The 17,500-nt window shown below is 43.8% G+C and overlaps 1 non-coding gene and 1 pseudogene across 1 annotated transcript; both read right to left on the reverse strand.

Moving 5' to 3' along the window:
* Positions 1–4,213: 4,213 nt before the first annotated feature.
* LOC138370363 (5S ribosomal RNA) lies at positions 4,214–4,332 on the reverse strand. Its single transcript, XR_011230119.1, has one exon. It is a non-coding gene; the product is annotated as a 5S ribosomal RNA (ribosomal RNA).
* An 8,332-nt stretch (positions 4,333–12,664) lies between these two features.
* LOC138370368 (5S ribosomal RNA) lies at positions 12,665–12,783 on the reverse strand (annotated as a pseudogene).
* Positions 12,784–17,500: the final 4,717 nt, after the last annotated feature.

Genomic DNA, 17,500 nt, shown 5'->3' on the forward strand with positions numbered 1-17,500 from the left:
CAAAATAAAAATTGTCATACTGTACTAGAAATAAAAGCAGCTTGTATAAGTGACATACTGTCCAGTCCTGTTTTATTCTGTTTTCGGTCCTCTGGCTTAATCTGTTAAGTTAGGAGATGACATTTTAAATTAACCGTTTTCTTGACATTTTCAAACCTAAGAGGGTGGCCTGCATAGTAATCCTAATGTGGAACATAACAATGAATCTCTAATCTCTAGAAAAAAGATACCGAGTGCTTATATGTGTTGAGAGAGAGAGAGAGAGAGAGAGAGAGAGAGAGAGAGAGAGAGAGAGAGAGAGAGAGAGAGAGAGAGAGAGAGAGAGAGAGAGAGAGAGAGAGAGAGAGAGAGAGACACAGACAGACAGACAGACAGACAGACAGACAGACAGACAAGACAGACAGACAGACAGACAGACAGACAGACAGACAGACAGACAGACAGACAGAGACTGAGAGAGAGAAACACACACAGACAGTTTCATAAATATTCTCATTTTATAGCTATTTGCTTTCAGTGACAGAGGTTTTTGTTATAATAGTATTGGTGTCTAACACTCACAATCTCTTTAGAAATTAAAGTGTGGCTCCAATGGAGCCGAGTTTGTTGGTTTGAGGCCAAGCCACCACCACAGGGCAGTAAGTAAGCCGTTTACTTGGAGGAGGTGTACTTGGTGACGGCCTTAGTGCCCTCAGAGACGGCGTGCTTGGCCAGTTCTCCGGGCAACAGGAGCCTTACAGCCGTCTGGATCTCCCGACTGGTAATGGTGGAACGCTTGTTGTAGTGGGCCAGGCGAGAAGCCTCGGCGGCGATGCGCTCGAAGATGTCGTTCACGAACGAGTTCATGATCGACATGGCTTTGGAAGAGATACCAGTGTCGGGGTGGACCTGCTTCAGCACTTTGTAGATGTAGATGCTGTAGCTCTCCTTCCTCCTGCGCTTCTTTTTCTTATCGCCCTTGGCAATGGCCTTCTGGGCCTTTCCGGCCTTCTTGGCAGCCTTTCCAGATGCCTTGGGTGGCATGATGATGCTCGTGCTGGCTGGCGTTGCGATACAATAATGAACTTTTGCGCGAGTCGAGCTTTCCTTTTATATCCCGCTCGCGACTCAGCTCAGAGCGGGTCGCGTGGCGGAGCGCGCTGATTGGTCAGTGGCGGACTCCCTTGATCCTGAGCGGGGTATATAACACGAAGCTCGATCTGCGGGCCGGCATTAAAACACCACAAACCCACAACAGCAGCAGCAATGTCAGGACGCGGCAAGGGAGGCAAAGTGAAGGGCAAGTCAAAGTCTCGCTCCAGCAGGGCCGGACTTCAGTTCCCCGTGGGCAGAATTCACCGTCTGCTGCGTAAGGGCAACTACGCCGAACGCGTCGGTGCTGGCGCTCCTGTCTACCTGGCAGCCGTCATGGAATACCTCGCTGCCGAAGTTCTCGAGCTCGCCGGTAACGCCGCACGTGACAACAAGAAGACCCGTATCATCCCACGTCACTTGCAGTTGGCCATCCGCAACGACGAAGAACTCAACAAACTTCTGTCTGGCGTAACCATTGCACAGGGAGGTGTTCTTCCAAACATTCAGGCAGTTCTTTTGCCAAAGAAGACAGAGAAGAAGTAAGCACTTCTGCCACCCACCGCGACAAATACCATAACCAGGCTCCATCCGGAGCCACACACACTTTAATAGAGAGATTCAAGTAGACAATCAACTTTCAAACATTAATAATAACATTTATATTGATTTCATTTGGAATGTGTACATAACAAACAAACAAAACAAAATTATGGGGATATTCAGCATCACTTGGAATATTAACCAATCATATAAATCCAATATATATTTTATATTTTACTTTAAGCGAGGAATTCATATTCTATCCATTTTTAATCATACAAATGAACAAAAGCAATTCTTCACTAGACGTAATGAATGAATAAATGATCAAGGTTTTAATGTGTTTCATATATATATATATATATATATATATATATATATATATATATATATATATATATATATATATATATATATATATATATATATATATATTAATACTTGTGAACCAGAATATGTTTGAGCAGCAGCGATCGTGCCTGCCATTGGCCGAAGTGCAACAATTCAAATAATTTAAAGGGCCTGCTCGGGTATATAAGAGAGGCTGGGAGACTGGGGCCGGTGGTGGGTGATGGGTGATGAGTGATGGTGTGGTGTGGTGTGGTGTTGTTAAGAGTTGATTTACGGCCAGCCAGCCAGCCAGCCAGCCAGCCAGCTGCAGCCAAGGCAGGGCAGGGCAAGGCAAGGCAAGGCAAGGCAAGGCAACAAGGCAAGGCAAGGCAAGGCAAGGCAAGGCAAGGCAAGGCAAGGCAGGCAGGCAGGCAGGCAGGCAGCCAGGCAGCCAGCAGGCAGCAGCAGGCAGGCAGGCAGGCAGGCAGGCAGGCAGGCAGGCAGGCAGGCAGGCAGGCAGGCAGGCAGGCAGGCAGGCAGCCAGGCAGGCAGGCAGGCAGGCAGGCAGGCAGGCAGGCAGGCAGGCAGGCAGGCAGGCAGCCAGGCAGCCAGCCAGCCAGCCAGCCAGCCAGCCAGCCAGCCAGCCAGCCAGCCAGCCAGCCAGCCAGCCAGCCAGCCAGCCAGCCAGCCACTCCCACTTTGTATTTATATGCATTCAATTTATATTCAAACATTATATATGTTAAGGGCCTTGTTTTAGTGTTTATTTTAAAAATGACAAACATCGAGTCATTTTACCAGTCCTTTAGCGTTAACGGTGATGCATTTTAAAACTGAACATAAATCGCCTTTTCTGGATATATCAAATATCGAATCCGCTTAATGTGCCTACAATTCAATCATTCAAAAAATACATAATTTACATCAAGCCTTTTCATAGAACAGACAATAAGATTTGTACATGCAAAAAAAAAAAAAAATCCTTTAAGTTATCAATACAATGTGAGAAAACTTTACTTTTATAACTAAAGTTGCACAATTATACCAACTCTATGGTGGCTGGGTTGTAAGGTGTGTGGCTGGTGTTTTGGAAGTCGCGAGTTCAAACGACCCAATGGGAATAATACTTTTTTTTTTTTGCCATACAATCTTCCTAATACTATTATGTAGGTTTGTGTGTGTTTTTTTATTCATTCTTTGGTTTTATAGATGACATACATATTGACTCCTTTTACCGGTCCTTAATTAGGCTCTGGGGAAGCAATGGTGGTGGTGGTGGTGGTGGTGGTGGTGCATTTAAAACTAAACCAAAAATCACCAGTTCTGGACGCGTCAAATATCATATCCGCTTAATGTGTCTACAACCTAATTACTTAAAACTACACTATTTAATTCATTCATATCATGTGCATATTGGTCATTATGCTCATACAACCGACATCAAAATTTATTTTCATTATTAGAATCATACATTTCATCAAGTAATACAGATACAAAGAGATTTTCTTTCTGAGAAGACCGTTAGTATTGGCTTGCAGGCAGGCAGGCAGGCAGGCATTTGAGGGTTATTATTTCGCCTGTTGATTGGGGGGAGGGTTGATGTGTTAGGGGGTTTTCGGTTAGATGTGGTGGTGGTGATTGGTGTGGGTGGTGGTGATTGGTGGTGATTGGTGGTGATTGGTGGTGGTGGTGGTGGTGGTGGTGGTAGTAGGTGGGAGTTGGGGGTGGGGGGGGGGGGGAGGGAAGGGGAGGGGAATGATGGTCTGTGGATTCCTTCTCCGTACCCTTTACATATAAGCAAAAATATGCCTTCTTGTGGGTATAGAAACATTAACACAAATTATATCAGTAACTGATATTGTAGCCTTTTAAACAGAAAAGATTTGTACATACAAATACTTTTTAATTATCATTTATTTGTGGAAATGGCATTTACGTCATTAAATTGATACCTCAGCATCAAGCTAGTGTCCTGCAGCAGTGGTCCAGTGGTAAAGTGTATATAAGTGATGCGTATTCTTGGAGTTGCGAGTTCAAACCCGGATTAAGCTATATATATATATATATATACAACATGTTTTGTTTTGGTTGTTTGTTTTTGTATAAAGCCTCACACAATATCTATATTAAGCGAGTTTGTTTTAAACATGACATACATATTAATTCATTTTACCAGGCCTTATTCCACACAACTCCGTGAATTTCCCGTGGAGCCAGCCATTCAAACAAAAACAAACGAAACAAAACAAAACAAAACAAAAAACATTATTGCCAACAGCATTTGGTGTTCCCAGGCGGTCACCCATCCAAGTACTAACCAAACCCAACGTTGCTTAACTTCGCTGATCGGACGAGAAGCGGTGTTCTCAACGTGGTATGGCCGTTGGCATGAGACTGCCTACACATTGTGGCTAATAACCAACTCTTTTAAGTCATCGCGGCAGGATACGGACCTGCTTGTGGTGTCTTAATGGTAATTGTATCCTAACATATTTTTGTCTCCTTGGCATGGATATTTAACATCGTTTATTCAGTCTTGGGTTTATGTTCTTTCGCCATTTACAGACATTTTACATCTACCTACTTCCTCAGCCTGCCCTGCCAATTTCTAATGAATTTGTGGATTTTCTTTTGTAATACAAACATGTGTGTGCTCATCTGCTCTTCAGTTTTTATGATATTTGTCTCATCTGTCCTGCTTTATGATACTTTTACAAAGAACATGAACAAATGCTTCTATTTTAGAGAAGATATGGGATCCAGGTTTCGGAGCCGTAAAACCAACCGTCGTGATTGGTGGACGAGTTGCCAGGTTGCAGCTTCTGTACCGTGCCGGCACATAAATAGGTTCGGCTCAAGCGGCGGCAGCATCATTCCCCCGTGACTGTCTGAGCGTCTCTCATCACCTTGGTTGGTTCATCATCATCATGGTAGAAGCAAAGCCTACCAAGAAGGCTGCGGCTGCTGCTGCTGTGGTGGCCACCACCAGGAAACCTCGCGTCCAGGTTGCTCACCCGAAAACTAGTCAAATGGTTCTAGCCGCGGTCGCAGCACTCAAAGACCGTAAGGGCTCGTCTCTACAAGCAATCAAGAAGTACGTTGTTGCCAACAACAAAGTCGAGGCTGCCAAGATCGCCATTTACATCCGAAGATTTCTCAAGAAAGCAGTGGCTGACGGCATTCTTGTTCAGACCAAGGGAAGTGGAGCTAGTGGATCATTCAAGCTGGCCGTAGCAGAGAAGAGGGCCGTTCTAACTCCCAAGAAAGCCACCACAACCAAGAAACCATCTACAGCAGCAAAGAAGGCCGTGGTAACTCCCAAGAAAGCCGCCACAAGCAACAAACCACCTACAGCCTTGAAAAAGAAGCAGCAGCAGCAGCAGCAGCTTGTTGTTGGGAACAAAAAGCCCAAAATAAAGAGAGCTTCAAAATCTCCCAAACCACCCAAGGCAAAGAAAGCTGTCAAAAAAACAACAAAGGCAAAATAAACGACGACATGCAAGCAGCATGAATACACATGACAATAAACATCCAGGCCTCCCCCCTCAGTGGAGGGGCCTCATATGATTCCAAAAAAGAGTTTAGTTTTGTAGACAAATAAATCATTACTTTTGGGGTAGATTTACTCTGTATATATATATATATATATATATATAATATATATATATATATATATATATATATATATATATATATATATAATATACATCTATATTATATATATATATATATATATATATATATATATATATATATATATATATATATATAATATACATCTATTTATATATATATATAATATACATATATATATATATATATATATATATATATATATATATATATATATATATATACATGGGTGAGGTGATATGGTACCAAAGTTTTGGGTAAGGTGATTGACATTTACACAAGATAAAACACGAACCAATGGGAATAAAAACATAAGAATGGAAGTAACTGCAGAAGGCCTATTGGCCCATAACACAAGCACTTCCTCTTGATGCTTCTATATTGGTTCAGAGTCTTGAAGCTATAATAATAATAATATATATATATATATATATATATATATATATATATATATATATATATATATATATATATATATATATATATATACACACAAAACTAAATAGTCTTGTTAGACAAATTGCCCCTATTAGAGGCAAGTTGACTAACAAGCCGAATGACTGGCAATTGTTTTGAATTTGAGTTAAATCTAACATAGAAATGTAATCAAACCTAACCTAACCTATGCTAACCCAAGCTAAGCTAACCTAACCTAACCTAAGCTAACCCAAGCTAAGCTAAGCTAACCTAACCTAAGCTAAGCTAACCTAACCTAACCCAGCAATTCATGATCTTAATATAATACTGTTAATTGGATAAACCAATTTGGAAAGAAATGTTCGAAAATAACAAAATTAACTGTGCTTGTTAGGAAAATTGGGCCTTGCATACTTGTCCCAATAGTGTGGTTCTCGCTTTTAGGTACGACATAAACGTATACCTAAGTTGAGAGAGAAAAAGATTCTCACTCAAACATGCATATCGATTGCCAGTCCTGAATTCTGGGTAGATATTCGTGTCCTCCCTTTTCATTTACCATCATTTGGATACTATCAAAACAGCTCTGAGAAGGATAAAATGAATAAAACGGGTAGCTCACTCATGTAAAAAGGAAGAGTTGGGAAAGATCTCTCTCTCTTCTCTCCCCCTCACACCCCCCCCCCCCCCACCAATGATCCTGCTCTGCTAGTATATAACGTAACAAACCTTCCCCCCCCCCCCCCCCCCCCAATCAGAGTCCCTTTAAGCATGCGAGGATAAAAAATAGATTTCATAAGACCCAATGTGCTAGCTGATATCAAAACAATTTATGTTATCGTCTATTAAGCCCTTCAGTAAAAAAGTATAGGGACCTAATTAGGTCCCGTTTTGAGGTGGTGGTGGGTGGAATCGATGATGGAATTAGCCAAGCTCTTATCCGCCGAATCCGTAGAGGGTACGACCCTGGCGCTTCAGAGCGTACACCACGTCCATGGCAGTGACGGTCTTCCCTCTTGGCGGTGTTCCGTGTAGGTTACAGCATCACGGATGACGTTCTCGAGGAACACCTTCAGGACGCCACGGGTCTCTTCGTAGATGAGACCCGAAATACGCCTTGACGCGCCACGACGAGCTAAGCGACGAATAGCGGGCCTTGGTGATGCCCTGGATGTTGTCACGTAGCACCTTACGATGACGCTTGGCGCCACCCTTTCCGAGTCCCTTGCCTCCCTTGCCGCGTCCAGTCATGGTGTTGTAGTTGTGTGAATCGAATTGACGAATGCCCGCACGATTTCCCGACTATATCCCATCAAGCGGACGTACTAGTAGCATTGCAACTCCTGCCTGCCCTTACTTTACGCTTGTGGTCGAATAGACACGGCTTTCTCACAACGCCTTTCAAAACTGCAGTTGCCTACTCGTCTGTTTCACGTCCCTGTGAAATGACTTTTGCACAAATCCAAAAAATAGAGCAAAATCAGCGATAATAGTGATTGAGGTGAGCCGCCTGTTGGCTGCAGCCAGAGGAAGGAGGGGAGGGGCAACGGGGTGACGTAGGCGAGTCGAGCAGCCAATGGCGCTCGAGCAAGCGCCTCGAGACGGCGTATATAAGCAAAAATTTTTCGGCGCCGGCATCACAAACCACAGTTGTTCACCATGGCTCGCACCAAGCAGACTGCTCGCAAGTCCACGGGAGGCAAGGCTCCTCGTAAGCAGCTGGCCACCAAGGCAGCACGCAAGTCTGCTCCTGCCACAGGGGGTGTGAAAGAAGCCTCACCGTTACAGGCCCGGAACGGTCTCGCCCTGCGTGAGATCCGTCGTTACCAGAAGAGCACCGAGTTGCTCATCAGGAAACTTCCCTTCCAGCGTCTGGTGCGCGAGATTGCCCAGGACTTCAAGACCGATCTTCGCTTCCAGTCGTCTGCCCGTCATGGCTTTACAGGAGGCATCCGAGGCTTACCTGGTCGGTCCTCTTCGAGGACACTAACCTCCTGTGCCATCCACGCCAAGCGTTGTCACCATCATGCCAAAGGACATTCAGCTTGCCTCGCCGTATCCGTGGAGAGCGTGCATAAGCTAATCGACCACCCTAGTATACACCAAACTCGGCCCTTCTCAGGGCCCAAAATATCCTTCTAAGGAGATTTCAGACATTCCTAGCATCAGTCATATGAATTAACCTTCATCTACACATATAATAAATAAATAATAAAATAAATAAACAAATACACTAATTTAGGTGTCATACATACACGTGATATCAATAAATCAAGTCATTTGTAGTACAACCTGTTCTCTTACAAACAAAACGCCGTCGCTTTTCGCTCTTATGCACTGTCAAGGATCACCCCCCCCCCCCACCCCCCCAAAATAAAAATTGTCATACTGTACTAGAAATAAAAGCAGCTTGTATAAGTGACATACTGTCCAGTCCTGTTTTATTCTGTTTTCGGTCCTCTGGCTTAATCTGTTAAGTTAGGAGATGACATTTTAAATTAACCGTTTTCTTGACATTTTCAAACCTAAGAGGGTGGCCTGCATAGTAATCCTAATGTGGAACATAACAATGAATCTCTAATCTCTAGAAAAAAGATACCGAGTGCTTATATGTGTTGAGAGAGAGAGAGAGAGAGAGAGAGATGGAGGAGAGAGAGAGAGATCGAGAGAGAGAGAGAGAGAGAGAGATGGAGACGATGAGAGAGAGGAGAGACTGATGAGAGAGAGGAGGAGAGAGAGATGAGAGAGAGAGAGAGGAGAGAGAGAGAGAGACACAGACAGACAGACAGACAGACAGACAGACAGACAGACAAGACAGACAGACAGACAGACAGACAGACAGACAGACAGATCAGACAGACAGACAGAGACTGAGAGAGAGAAACACACACAGACAGTTTCATAAATATTCTCATTTTATAGCTATTTGCTTTCAGTGACAGAGGTTTTTGTTATAATAGTATTGGTGTCTAACACTCACAATCTCTTTTAGAAATTAAAGTGTGGCTCCAATGGAGCCGAGTTTGTTGGTTTGAGGCCAAGCCACCACCACAGGGCAGTAAGTAAGCCGTTTACTTGGAGGAGGTTTGTACTTGGTTGACGGCCTTAGTGCCCTCAGAGACGGCGTGCTTGGCCAGTTCTCCGGGGCAACAGGAGCCTTACAGCCGTCTGGATCTCCCGACTGGGTAATGGTGGAAACGCTTGTTGTAGTGGGCCAGGCGAGAAGCCTCGGCCGGCGATGCGCTCGAAGATGTCGTTCACGAACGAGTCATGATCGACATGGCTTTGGAAGAGATACCAGTGTCGGGGTTGGACCTGCTTCAGCACTTTGTAGATGTAGATGCTGTTAGCTCCCTTCCCCTCCTGCGCTTCTTTTTCTTATCGCCCTTGGCAATGGCCTTCTGGGCCTTTCCGGCCTTCTTTGGCAGCCTTTCCAGATGCCTTGGGTGGTGCATGATGATGCTCGTGCTGGCTGGCGTTGCGATACAATAATGAACTTTTGCGCGAGTCGAGCTTTCCTTTTATATCCCGCTCGCGACTCAGCTCCAAGAGCGGGTCGCGTGGCGGAGCGCGCTGACTGGTCAGGGCGGACTCCCTTGATCCTGAGCGGGGTATATAACACGAAGCTCGATCTGCGGGCCGGCATTAAAACACCACCAAACCCCACAACAGCAGCAGCTAATGTCAGGACGCGGCAAGGGAGGCAAAGTGAAGGGGCAAGTCAAAGTCTCGCCCAGCAGGGCCGGACTTCAGTCCCCGTGGCAGAATTCACCGTCTGCTGCGTAAGGGCAACTACGCCGAACGCGTCGCGTATGCTGGCGCTCCCTGTCTACCTGGCAGCCGTCATGGAATACCTCGCTGCCGAAGTTCTCGAGCTCGCCGGTAACGCCGCACGTGACAACAAGAAGACCCGTATCATCCCACGTCACTTGCAGTTGGCCATCCGCAACGACGAAGAACTCAACAAACTTCTGTCTGGCGTAACCATTGCACAGGGAGGTGTTCTTCCAAACATTCAGGCAGTTCTTTTGCCAAAGAAGACAGAGAAGAAGTAAGCACTTCTGCCACCCACCGCGACAAATACCATAACCAGGCTCCATCCGGAGCCACACACACTTTAATAGAGAGATTCAAGTAGACAATCAACTTTCAAACATTAATAATAACATTTATATTGATTTCATTTGGAATGTGTACATAACAAACAAAACAAAACAAAATTATAGGGGATATGTCAGCATCACTTGGAATTATTAACCAATCATATAAATTCCAATATATATTTTATATTTTACTTTAAGCGAGGATTCATATTCTATCCATTTTTAATCATACAAATGAACAAAAGCAATTCTTCACTAGACGTAATGACATGAATAAATGATCAAGGTTTTAATGTGTTTCATGAATATAGATATATATATATATAATATTATATATATATATATGTATATATATATATATATATATATATATATATATATATATATATATATATTAATACTTGTGAACCAGAATATGTTTGAGCAGCAGCGATCGTGCCTGCCATTGGCCGAAGTGCAACAATTCAAATAATTTAAAGGGCCTGCTCGGGTATATAAGAGAGGCTGGGAGACTGGGGCCGGTGGTGGGTGATGGGTGATGAGTGATGGTGTGGTGTGGTGTGGTGTTGTTAAGAGTTGATTTACGGCCAGCCAGCCAGCCAGCCAGCCAGCCAGCTGCAGCCAAGGCAGGGCAGGGCAAGGCAAGGCAAGGCAAGGCAAGGCAAGGCAAGGCAAGGCAAGGCAAGGCAAGGCAAGGCAAGGCAAGGCAGGCAGGCAGGCAGGCAGGCAGCCAGGCAGCCAGGCAGCCAGACAGGCAGGCAGGCAGGCAGGCAGGCAGGCAGGCAGGCAGGCAGGCAGGCAGGCAGGCAGGCAGGCAGGCAGGCAGGCAGGCAGGCAGGCAGCCAGGCAGGCAGGCAGGCAGGCAGGCAGGCAGGCAGGCAGGCAGGCAGGCAGGCAGCAGGCAGCCAGCAGCAGCCAGCCAGCCAGCCAGCCAGCCAGCCAGCCAGCCAGCCAGCCAGCCAGCCAGCCAGCCAGCCAGCCAGCCAGCCAGCCACTCCCACTTTGTATTTATATGCATTCAATTTATATTCAAACATTATATATGTTAAGGGCCTTGTTTTAGTGTTTATTTTAAAAATGACAAACATCGAGTCATTTTACCAGTCCTTTAGCGTTAACGGTGATGCATTTTAAAACTGAACATAAATCGCCTTTTCTGGATATATCAAATATCGAATCCGCTTAATGTGCCTACAATTCAATCATTCAAAAAATACATAATTTACATCAAGCCTTTTCATAGAACAGACAATAAGATTTGTACATGCAAAAAAAAAAAAAATCCTTTAAGTTATCAATACAATGTGAGAAAACTTTACTTTTATAACTAAAGTTGCACAATTATACCAACTCTATGGTGGCTGGGTTGTAAGGTGTGTGGCTGGTGTTTTGGAAGTCGCGAGTTCAAACGACCCAATGGGAATAATACTTTTTTTTTTTTGCCATACAATCTTCCTAATACTATTATGTAGGTTTGTGTGTGTTTTTTTATTCATTCTTTGGTTTTATAGATGACATACATATTGACTCCTTTTACCGGTCCTTAATTAGGCTCTGGGGAAGCAATGGTGGTGGTGGTGGTGGTGGTGGTGGTGCATTTAAAACTAAACCAAAAATCACCAGTTCTGGACGCGTCAAATATCATATCCGCTTAATGTGTCTACAACCTAATTACTTAAAACTACACTATTTAATTCATTCATATCATGTGCATATTGGTCATTATGCTCATACAACCGACATCAAAATTTATTTTCATTATTAGAATCATACATTTCATCAAGTAATACAGATACAAAGAGATTTTCTTTCTGAGAAGACCGTTAGTATTGGCTTGCAGGCAGGCAGGCAGGCAGGCATTTGAGGGTTATTATTTCGCCTGTTGATTGGGGGGAGGGTTGATGTGTTAGGGGGTTTTCGGTTAGATGTGGTGGTGGTGATTGGTGGTGGTGATTGGTGGTGATTGGTGGTGATTGGTGGTGGTGGTGGTGGTGGTGGTGGTAGTAGGTGGGAGTTGGGGGTGGGGGGGGGGGGGGGGGAGGGAAGGGGAGGGGAATGATGGTCTGTGGATTCCTTCTCCGTACCCTTTACATATAAGCAAAAATATGCCTTCTTGTGGGTATAGAAACATTAACACAAATTATATCAGTAACTGATATTGTAGCCTTTTAAACAGAAAAGATTTGTACATACAAATACTTTTTAATTATCATTTATTTGTGGAAATGGCATTTACGTCATTAAATTGATACCTCAGCATCAAGCTAGTGTCCTGCAGCAGTGGTCCAGTGGTAAAGTGTATATAAGTGATGCGTATTCTTGGAGTTGCGAGTTCAAACCCGGATTAAGCTATATATATATATATATACAACATGTTTTGTTTTGGTTGTTTGTTTTTGTATAAAGCCTCACACAATATCTATATTAAGCGAGTTTGTTTTAAACATGACATACATATTAATTCATTTTACCAGGCCTTATTCCACACAACTCCGTGAATTTCCCGTGGAGCCAGCCATTCAAACAAAAACAAACGAAACAAAACAAAACAAAACAAAAAACATTATTGCCAACAGCATTTGGTGTTCCCAGGCGGTCACCCATCCAAGTAACTAACCAAACCCAACGTGCTTAACTTCGCTGATCGGACGAGAAGCGGTGTTCTCAACGTGGTATGGCCGTTGGCATGAGACTGCCTACACATTGTGGCTAATAACCAACTCTTTTAAGTCATCGCGGCAGGATACGGACCTGCTTGTGGTGTCTTAATGGTAATTGTATCCTAACATATTTTTGTCTCCTTGGCATGGATATTTAACATCGTTTATTCAGTCTTGGGTTTATGTTCTTTCGCCATTTACAGACATTTTACATCTACCTACTTCCTCAGCCTGCCCTGCCAATTTCTAATGAATTTGTGGATTTTCTTTTGTAATACAAACATGTGTGTGCTCATCTGCTCTTCAGTTTTTATGATATTTGTCTCATCTGTCCTGCTTTATGATACTTTTACAAAGAACATGAACAAATGCTTCTATTTTAGAGAAGATATGGGATCCAGGTTTCGGAGCCGTAAAACCAACCGTCGTGATTGGTGGACGAGTTGCCAGGTTGCAGCTTCTGTACCGTGCCGGCACATAAATAGGTTCGGCTCAAGCGGCGGCAGCATCATTCCCCCGTGACTGTCTGAGCGTCTCTCATCACCTTGGTTGGTTCATCATCATCATGGTAGAAGCAAAGCCTACCAAGAAGGCTGCGGCTGCTGCTGCTGTGGTGGCCACCACCAGGAAACCTCGCGTCCAGGTTGCTCACCCGAAAACTAGTCAAATGGTTCTAGCCGCGGTCGCAGCACTCAAAGACCGTAAGGGCTCGTCTCTACAAGCAATCAAGAAGTACGTTGTTGCCAACAACAAAGTCGAGGCTGCCAAGATCGCCATTTACATCCGAAGATTTCTCAAGAAAGCAGTGGCTGACGGCATTCTTGTTCAGACCAAGGGAAGTGGAGCTAGTGGATCATTCAAGCTGGCCGTAGCAGAGAAGAGGGCCGTTCTAACTCCCAAGAAAGCCACCACAACCAAGAAACCATCTACAGCAGCAAAGAAGGCCGTGGTAACTCCCAAGAAAGCCGCCACAAGCAACAAACCACCTACAGCCTTGAAAAAGAAGCAGCAGCAGCAGCAGCAGCTTGTTGTTGGGAACAAAAAGCCCAAAATAAAGAGAGCTTCAAAATCTCCCAAACCACCCAAGGCAAAGAAAGCTGTCAAAAAAACAACAAAGGCAAAATAAACGACGACATGCAAGCAGCATGAATACACATGACAATAAACATCCAGGCCTCCCCCCTCAGTGGAGGGGCCTCATATGATTCCAAAAAAGAGTTTAGTTTTGTAGACAAATAAATCATTACTTTTGGGGTAGATTTACTCTGTATATTATATATATATATATATATATATATATATATATATATATATATATATATATATATATATATATATATAATATACATCTATTATATATATATATATATATATATATATATATATATATATATATATATATATATATATATATAATATACATCTATATTATATATATATAATAATATACATATATATATATATATATATATATATATATATATATATATATATATATATACATGGGTGAGGTGATATGGTACCAAAGTTTTGGGTAAGGTGATTGACATTTACACAAGATAAAACACGAACCAATGGGAATAAAAACATAAGAATGGAAGTAACTGCAGAAGGCCTATTGGCCCATAACACAAGCACTTCCTCTTGATGCTTCTATATTGGTTCAGAGTCTTGAAGCTATAATAATAATAATATATATATATATATATATATATATATATATATATATATATATATATATATATATATATATATATATATATATATATACACACAAAACTAAATAGTCTTGTTAGACAAATTGCCCCTATTAGAGGCAAGTTGACTAACAAGCCGAATGACTGGCAATTGTTTTGAATTTGAGTTAAATCTAACATAGAAATGTAATCAAACCTAACCTAACCTATGCTAACCCAAGCTAAGCTAACCTAACCTAACCTAAGCTAACCCAAGCTAAGCTAAGCTAACCTAACCTAAGCTAAGCTAACCTAACCTAACCCAGCAATTCATGATCTTAATATAATACTGTTAATTGGATAAACCAATTTGGAAAGAAATGTTCGAAAATAACAAAATTAACTGTGCTTGTTAGGAAAATTGGGCCTTGCATACTTGTCCCAATAGTGTGGTTCTCGCTTTTAGGTACGACATAAACGTATACCTAAGTTGAGAGAGAAAAAGATTCTCACTCAAACATGCATATCGATTGCCAGTCCTGAATTCTGGGTAGATATTCGTGTCCTCCCTTTTCATTTACCATCATTTGGATACTATCAAAACAGCTCTGAGAAGGATAAAATGAATAAAACGGGTAGCTCACTCATGTAAAAAGGAAGAGTTGGGAAAGATCTCTCTCTCTCTCTCCCCCTCACACCCCCCCCCCCCCCACCAATGATCCTGCTCTGCTAGTATATAACGTAACAAACCTTCCCCCCCCCCCCCCCCAATCAGAGTCCCTTTAAGCATGCGAGGATAAAAAATAGATTTCATAAGACCCAATGTGCTAGCTGATATCAAAACAATTTATGTTATCGTCTATTAAGCCCTTCAGTAAAAAAGTATAGGGACCTAATTAGGTCCCGTTTTGAGGTGGTGGTGGGTGGAATCGATGGATTAGCCAAGCTCTTATCCGCCGAATCCGTAGAGGGTACGACCCTGGCGCTTCAGAGCGTACACCACGTCCATGGCAGTGACGGTCTTCCTCTTGGCGTGTTCCGTGTAGGTTACAGCATCACGGATGACGTTCTCGAGGAACACCTTCAGGACGCCACGGGTCTCTTCGTAGATGAGACCCGAAATACGCTTGACGCCGCCACGACGAGCTAAGCGACGAATAGCGGGCTTGGTGATGCCCTGGATGTTGTCACGTAGCACCTTACGATGACGCTTGGCGCCACCCTTTCCGAGTCCCTTGCCTCCCTTGCCGCGTCCAGTCATGGTGTTGTAGTTGTGTGAATCGAATTGACGAATGCCCGCACGATTTCCCGACTATATCCCATCAAGCGGACGTACTAGTAGCATTGCAACTCCTGCCTGCCCTTACTTTACGCTTGTGGTCGAATAGACACGGCTTTCTCACAACGCTTTCAAAACTGCAGTTGCCTACTCGTCTGTTTCACGTCCCTGTGAAATGACTTTTGCACAAATCCAAAAAATAGAGCAAAATCAGCGATAATAGTGATTGAGGTGAGCCGCCTGTTGGCTGCAGCCAGAGGAAGGAGGGGAGGGGCAACGGGGTGACGTAGGCGAGTCGAGCAGCCAATGGCGCTCGAGCAAGCGCCTCGAGACGGCGTATATAAGCAAAAATTTTTCGGCGCCGGCCATCACAAACCACAGTTGTTCACCATGGCTCGCACCAAGCAGACTGCTCGCAAGTCCACGGGAGGCAAGGCTCCTCGTAAGCAGCTGGCCACCAAGGCAGCACGCAAGTCTGCTCCTGCCACAGGGGGTGTGAAGAAGCCTCACCGTTACAGGCCCGGAACGGTCGCCCTGCGTGAGATCCGTCGTTACCAGAAGAGCACCGAGTTGCTCATCAGGAAACTTCCCTTCCAGCGTCTGGTGCGCGAGATTGCCCAGGACTTCAAGACCGATCTTCGCTTCCAGTCGTCTGCCGTCATGGCTTTACAGGAGGCATCCGAGGCTTACCTGGTCGGTCTCTTCGAGGACACTAACCTCTGTGCCATCCACGCCAAGCGTGTCACCATCATGCCAAAGGACATTCAGCTTGCTCGCCGTATCCGTGGAGAGCGTGCATAAGCTAAATCGACCACCCTAGTATACACCAAACTCGGCCCTTCTCAGGGCCAAAATATCCTTCTAAGGAGATTTCAGACATTCCTAGCATCAGTCATATGAATTAACCTTCATCTACACATATAATAAATAAATAAATAAATAAATAAACAAATACACTAATTTAGGTGTCATACATACACGTGATATCAATAAATCAAGTCATTTGTAGTACAACCTGTTCTCTTACAAACAAAACGCCGTCGCTTTTCGCTCTTATGCACTGTCAAGGATCACCCACCCCCCCCACCCCCCCAAAATAAAAATTGTCATACTGTACTAGAAATAAAAGCAGCTTGTATAAGTGACATACTGTCCAGTCCTGTTTTATTCTGTTTTCGGTCCTCTGGCTTAATCTGTTAAGTTAGGAGATGACATTTTAAATTAACCGTTTTCTTGACATTTTCAAACCTAAGAGGGTGGCCTGCATAGTAATCCTAATGTGGAACATAACAATGAATCTCTAATCTCTAGAAAAAAGATACCGAGTGCTTATATGTGTTGAGAGAGAGAGAGAGAGAGAGAGAGAGAGAGAGAGAGAGAGAGAGAGAGAGAGAGAGAGAGAGAGAGAGAGAGAGAGAGAGAGAGAGAGAGAGAGACACAGACAGACAGACAGACAGACAGACAGACAGACAGACAAGACAGACAGACAGACAGACAGACAGACAGACAGACAGACAGACAGACAGACAGAGACTGAGAGAGAGAAACACACACAGACAGTTTCATAAATATTCTCATTTTATAGCTATTTGCTTTCAGTGACAGAGGTTTTTGTTATAATAGTATTGGTGTCTAACACTCACAATCTCTTTAGAAATTAAAGTGTGGCTCCAATGGAGCCGAGTTTGTTGGTTTGAGGCCAAGCCACCACCACAGGGCAGTAAGTAAGCCGTTTACTTGGAGGAGGTGTACTTGGTGACGGCCTTAGTGCCCTCAGAGACGGCGTGC

Source organism: Procambarus clarkii, chromosome 31 (assembly GCF_040958095.1).
Source record: "Procambarus clarkii isolate CNS0578487 chromosome 31, FALCON_Pclarkii_2.0, whole genome shotgun sequence".
NCBI classification, from domain to species: Eukaryota; Metazoa; Arthropoda; class Malacostraca; order Decapoda; family Cambaridae; genus Procambarus; species Procambarus clarkii.